The 6837-nt window shown below is 45.5% G+C and overlaps 1 pseudogene across 1 annotated transcript; it reads right to left on the bottom strand.

Moving 5' to 3' along the window:
* Nucleotides 1-3314: 3314 nt before the first annotated feature.
* LOC309445012 (zinc finger CCHC-type and RNA-binding motif-containing protein 1-like) lies at nucleotides 3315-3967 on the bottom strand (annotated as a pseudogene). Its single transcript has one exon. The product of its transcript is annotated as a zinc finger CCHC-type and RNA-binding motif-containing protein 1-like (transcript).
* Nucleotides 3968-6837: the final 2870 nt, after the last annotated feature.

Raw genomic sequence — 6837 nt, 5'->3', positions numbered from 1 at the left:
GTCTGAGAACAATTAAAATAAATTGTAATTCTTGAGCTCAGTTTGTTTGGCAATTCTGCTAGTGCACACAGCACTGGGAGGGTGGGTGTCTGAAGAAGATCTTGCGGTGAGATACCTGGGGGGCCATGTCACTGCTCCCCCAGGAACAGGCTCATCCCCCCAGCACGGCAGCCAGGAGCTCCCCCCTCCCCGAATAATGCGTGTGCTGCCGCGCGCTCAAAGGGACTCTTGTCCTGCCTGCCCCAAATTTATGGGTGCGAGGGTCGGTCGGGGATGGCTCTGAAAGATGCTTTGTAGGCTGGTCGGTGGCTGGGAAGGAGGCGTGTTAATGGGGTATTGTGTGGGGGGCTGCGATCCTCGGGGGCTTTGTCAGCCCTGAAAAGTTCGCAAGGAGAAGCCTTGTTCCCCCAGCGCTGCCTCCTCTGATTTACTGCTGCTCCCCTCGCTTCGGAAGTGCCGCGACATTCCCTGGTAAATAGGGATGTATGGACAATATTCTCTCCCTCCTTTTCCTCCTCTTCCCAAATATGTAAACTCTGAGAAAGCTTTATTCTTCTTCAATGATCATTCAATTGTTTCCAGATTGTATCTTTTGGTAAATTTATTGCTGGCTATTTAAAAAAAAAAAAATCAAATGCATTTTGCATATTAACACGTAACTCTTGTTCCTGTCTGCTCCGTTTGGAAATGGTTGGATTGCTTTTATAAAGAAAAAAATGGCTAATAAAATTGGCCTCAGCACCGTTGCTTTGCAATTCTTATGAACAGTAAAGTGCTACTTACAGTCATTGATGTTAAAAGCTATTTCTAAATTATGGTGCCATTTATTATCTCTAGTGTCCAAAGTAAGTTTAAATGATGCTTATAATTCATGTTTTACCAAATTTCCTTTTCCCCCTGAGGATACCTCTGATTAACTTATGCACATTTAAGCGCTTTTTAAATTCTTCTTTTATTGCCATTATGCTCTGAAAATCTCAGCGATTCTCAAAAATGGGTAATAAACTTGAGATAAAATGCTGCAGTTTTAGATCAATGCTGACATATCACTGTGGTGATTTCTTCAGAGCTAAAGTGATAATGCTTCATATTTACAGAATATATACTAGGTTATTACTACAGTATTACCATTTTGTTCTAAGATGAAATGAGTAATTTACCAATTTATTAAACAGTTACATTTAAGTATTGCTTAGGACATTACCACACCAATCTGTTTACTTAGCTTGAAGAGTTACCATTAAGAAACCCTGTTTATTTAGGTAAAATTTGTAATGATCGTGCCCTCCATTAAGAAACTTATTTTTCTGCAAGCTTAATTGCCTGGAAATGAGTTTCTCCTTATTTACTATGGTGCATTCTGCTAAGCCAGCTAAAAACGTCACCCTTGCAAGAAATGCTGGAGAAATTAATAATACATATATGGAACAGTTTTAATTAGTATAATACCAAATGTTAATAAAAGATTTATGATCCAGTTAAAAGTTCTAATGATCACAACAAGAAAAGGTCGGAAATGTGGCAGCAGCGATCTGTTAAAAATAAATAAATGCTGATAAACTCTCCAAATTGAGGACAGAGGAGATTTTTTTTTCCCTGCTCCTGTCCTTATGTGAGCACTGGCTCTGTGATCTGGAAGGTCAATCTTTGACCCCATGGAAAGCTGGGTAAATCCAGATGGCAATAGGGTTATCCAGGTGTGTTGGGAGGGGATGGAGGAGGCCATCGTGGTGGAAGAGGCTGCGTTCAGTTTGGTTGGTGGCACTGGGCTGTGAGCATCAGCTCCTGCCCAGGGGACACAAACGTGGCCGAAGGTGGGTCTAGCAGGAGCTTCAGCATCACTGGCACAACCTTTGAGCTCAGCTCTAGGTCAAAAGTCCATGTTTTGAGAAGCTCAGTTGCCCAATGAAGGAGGATGGAGACAGAACCAGCTTGGCTCCAGCCAACAGTGGAAGTAGTAGCTGGATTTCCAGAGGTTAATTCCTCTAGAGGAGCACATCAAATAGCACCTTAAACCACAAATATCTCAGGCTCACCTTGCAGCTTGGCCTCATGTGGCAAAAAGTCTCTGCTGAAGGCTGGGCCTGTGGCTGACCAGAAGCGACGATGGACGAGTCCTGGTGGATCTGGGCTGGTTGCTGCGGGTCAGGTGAGTGTTGGTGCAGATTGTCCATCTCAAGTAGAGGTCTTCTAATGTTGGAATTAGGTTTTTAAGACAGCAACCATCTGTAGCCTTGTGTGCGGTGTGGCAGGGGAAGGAGGTGTGCTGGGTGACATCGAGGGACACCGGTCACTGCTGAGACCTGCTCTGAGTGTCTTTAGTCAGTTGGATCCCAGAGGGTAGATCACAAGTAAAAAAAAAAATACCTCCACCCAGAAGTGCCATCATTTTTGGAAGTCCTAGCAGAAATGCATATTGCTCGCTTGGATTTGGAGGATTTTGGGACAGGAACAAGGGCTGTGATTTTTAGATATATTTTCTTTTTTTCCAGATGTTGCCTAGATTTGGCTGCCAGCAGGACTGACAGGCGTGGGCTTCTGGCATGATTTGGGGTACTTATAGTAAATATCAGAAGTGTCTTGTCCTGCATCCCATCAAGGTGCTCAAGCTCAGATTGCACATGCTGGCTCTCCCTCCCTGCACTGGTCCATCAGGAGCAAGGTGACACGGCATTGCACCCTGCAAAGATAACTGCATGTTGGGGTACGTACCCAAGGAGGAGCTGGGAGAGTGACTCTGATTTGGGGGCAGCAAGTGCGGAGAGGAGCTGGGGATGAGCTTTCCCCGGGGGTTTGCTCCAGATGAAGGTTTGCCACTGTAGGATAAACATGTAGGATGAATATTTAGGATATGTAGGATGAACATCTTGCTGGTGGGGCAGGGCTTCTGTGCTGCATTGGGTAGGGCCAGTACCCCAGAACAAATAACTGGTGGAAAAGTTTTGGTCTTTGATAAAAATGGATGTCCCACGCCTGTCACAACCTGTACCTTCTGCAGCAGTGAATGTGTTGAGCTGTATTAAATCAGGAGCACTTTGTCCTTCCCTTTTGCAGAGCTCGGGAAGGTGCTGGTGGCAGAAGCGTGGGGGCAATGTGAGCTGTGCACTCCTGTTCTTTGGTGGTAAAACCTTCCTTGCTCAGGGTACAAAGCCCTTCATCTTGAGATTCAGGATGCTGAAGTAGACATAGGCTTTGTGCTGGGGCCTGTTTCCTTTCTTAAATTCCTCTTAGGAAGCTATCTGTGAAATATTTAATAAAAAAAATTACAAAATGTACACTGTATATATTATATATGCATATAAACCAGTATTATTTTAATCACTGAGTTCTTCCTCATCACTGAAATGAGTGTTTTTCTTAATCCATGGACATTTTGAATAATCTGAAATTGAAGATTCCCCTGCAGTCTGTGTCCATCTTTGTTGTTCTTCCTCAATTTTGGATTGCTGAACAGCTACGGCTTGGTTGAGGCTGTCTAAACCAGGGTCTTCTCCTTCCTCTTCACTTTCTTCTTACTCCTCAATTTCTTCTGGCTCTGCTATTTACTTTATCTTCTTATTTTCTTTTTTTTTTTTTTTTGGTGGCTCCCGCTCTCCTAACATATTTTTAGGACAAGCATAACTTAAATGTCCTGCTTCCCCACATTTGTAACACTTAGACTTATCAAAGTAGTTACGCCTGTGAATGAATTCTGCTGCTCTTCCCTCATCAATGGCAATACTTGCTTTCATTACTCTTTCAAACAACTGTAATCAAGTGCCCGAGAACAGTTTTGTGCAGATTCTTTATCCAAAAACAAAATAAAGGCAACTCCTTTGCTCTTCCTTGTGTCTTTGTCTTTCATAATAGTAACCTTGACAACTTTCCCATACTTTGAAAAGATCCTGTATAGATCGTTGTCTGTCAAAGCAAAGGTTAAATTGGACACATATACTGTGCTTTTGCTTGGTGCCAACCCACTGCTCATTTTCCCATCATGATGGGGCTCAGCCCTCGCGGGCACACGTGGTGCGACACAACACCAGCCAACGAGCAGGCCCCAGTGGGACGGGACCTGACTTGACATACCCTCCGCTCTACTGCCACTCCAGCCACGTCTCTCTTCCAGGAAGGCAAATGGTACCTGGGGTGGGTTAGAAGGGGGGTGGTCAGTAGGTCAGAGAGGTTCTCCTGCCCCTCTACTCTGCCCTGGGGAGACCACACCTGGAATATTGTGTCCAGTTGTGGCCCCTCAGTTCCAGCAGGACAGGGAACTGCTGGAGAGAGTCCAGCGCAGCCACCAAGATGCTGAAGGGAGTGGAGCATCTCCCGTGTGAGGAAAGGCTGAGGGAGCTGGGGCTCTGGAGCTGGACAAGAGGAGACTGAGGGGTGACTCATTCATGGGGATCAATATGGAAAGGGTGAGTGTCAGTGGGATGAAGCCAGGCTCTTCTCGGTGACAACCAATGATAGGACAAGGGGCAATGGATACAAACTGGAACACAGGAGGTTCCACTTACATATGAGAAGAAACTTCTTCTCAGTGAGGGTGGCAGAGCCTGGCCCAGGCTGCCCAGGGAGGTTGTGGAGTCTCCTTCTCTGCAGACATTCCAACCCGCCTGGACACCTTCCTGTGTAACCTCATCTGGGTGTTCCTGCTCCATGGGGGGATTGCACTGGATGAGCTTTCGGGGTCCCTTCCAATCCCTGACATTCTGTGATTCTGTGATATCTGAGTCCCAAGCTGGGTCTCCAGGTGCTTCCTGCCCAGGAAGGTACTTGCTCTGCTCTGGAGAACAAATGAATGTCAGAGATTTACTGAATTGTCTGGGAAATGCAGAGGTTTTATTCATTCCTAAACTTCATAATGTGACTTTCCTTATTTGTTCTTTTCAAGGCCAGAAAAGGAAACACCATATTTATTCTTGCTAATGTAGCAATATTGATTAAGTCATAAACCACATATAAATATATATTGACTCATATTACATTAAAGTATCTATCACTTACTACTTGTTCCTCAATAATACTATAGTTATGTAAAAAAATGCATTAAAACTGGCATTACTTCAAGGAAAGTAGGATCTGCCATCATTATTAATATTAGGTTTTGGTGAATAAAAGCTTCAAAAAGGATACAAGTGTTTAAAATGGAAAACCACCTCCTCTCTCTCTCAACAGTGACCAGATATTTCTGGCTGTACCAGTCATTCAGACACGAGTCCTGACCTCTGCTTATTGGGCCAGTACTTCAGTTTTGTTGGAGAACCTTGTTGTGGATCATGTCCTGACTCATGGGTAACTCTTCAGCATTGGCGCATCCCCTGCAGAGCTGGGGGGTTGTCTCTGTCTGTGGCTGGAGGGCAAGCACAGCTTTGTTCTGAGATAACACCAGCCGAGTGTTGGAGTAAGGTGGGCAGCTGCCTGCTCACAGCTGTATCTGTGTTTTGGATGGTCCCATCCAACTGATATTTTAAGCCTAAATTCAGAATTGAGATCCTCACAACCCCCACTTAATTCTGGAGGTTCCTCACACTGCTGGGCACCCAGCTTTCTGCCTCCAAAGTCTCATGAGTACCAAGATTTTTGCAGGTTTCAAACTTTATCACAGCACTTCCAGACGATGCTCTTAGTTGTGTGGTTTACTTTTAGGAGGTCCTGTGAGGAGCAGGGAGTTGGACTCAATGATCCTTCTGGGTCCCTTCCAGCTTGAGATGTTCTGTGCTTCTATGACCTCTGTCTGTGCAGTGTTCAGCCGCTTTCACGACAGCGTTTGTAGGTGGAAGGGTGGCTCTTGTTTTGGGATCCGCTGGGTGCTCAGTGCCTGTGGCCCAACAAAGCTGGCTGGAGCTGGCAGGTCTGGTGGGCACAGAGCAAGGACTTAGTCATGGGATGAAGGCACTGGCTCTGTAAGGCAGCAAGTGTTTAGGGCATCCTTCCAAGAATGGGGTCAAAATCTCTGTTGTAATTCAGGCAGAAGAAGTACTTCAATCTGGGCCTTCAGCATCTTCAGGATAGCACAATTTCTCTGTGTTTTGAGGGAGAAAAGACTCATGTGGCTTACAAACCTGGGAGGAGGGAGAGCAGCCCCAGCCATGACTGCTGGTAGGAGCAGACTCCTCTCTCCAGCGAGGACCTGAGAGCTGTGGTGTGTCCTGCTGCTGCTTTTTCCTTTTGGGCAGCTTCTGGCTTGGTATTTTGGATTTTATCTCCCAGTCTTAGGAGTCAAGCTTTTACCCCAAACATAACCTGGGAGTGAAATGCGTAAGGTGTCAGGACAAGGGGGACACGTGGGTAAAAACTACCCAGCGGGTGGATAGCAGTGGGTGGGGAAACCTTATTTCTAGAGGTGTAAATAGCAGAAATAGCAGGAAAGGTGCTTGGCTTCTTGGTGATGAAAATTAAGCACCTTTGGACTTGGGGGCTGGGCAAGGTGACTCTGGAGAACATGCCAGAATTGGCAAGAAATGGAGTGTACCCAGTCTCCAAAAATGCTCAGGAGCTTCTGTGGCTGGGCAGGAGGGGGAACTCGGGAGAGGGGGTGTGGGATGGGCTCTGCTGCTGTGCACAGACTGCAAGAGCTGAGATTATGCCACAGGTTAATTGCACAGAGGTTTAAGGATTCCTATGGAGTTTAAGAAACTCGGTCCTTGTCAGGATTCACACAACCTGGAAGACTGCATGTGTATGTGCTGCCTTTTTACATACGGTACTAGATGAATAAAACCAGAGGAGAAATTGTTTTAAAACTCCATTTCTCTTTTGCAGAATGTCTTTAGCCTTTTCTGTGCAAAGAAAAAAATCCAGCAAAATACTGTCCACGTGGCTATTTTATGCTTCTGCTTGTTTTTCCTTCTT

This window comes from Streptopelia decaocto (genome assembly GCF_964273445.1).
Source record: "Streptopelia decaocto genome assembly, chromosome: 12".
NCBI classification, from domain to species: Eukaryota; Metazoa; Chordata; class Aves; order Columbiformes; family Columbidae; genus Streptopelia; species Streptopelia decaocto.
This window is presented reverse-complemented; position numbering and strand designations above follow the sequence as displayed.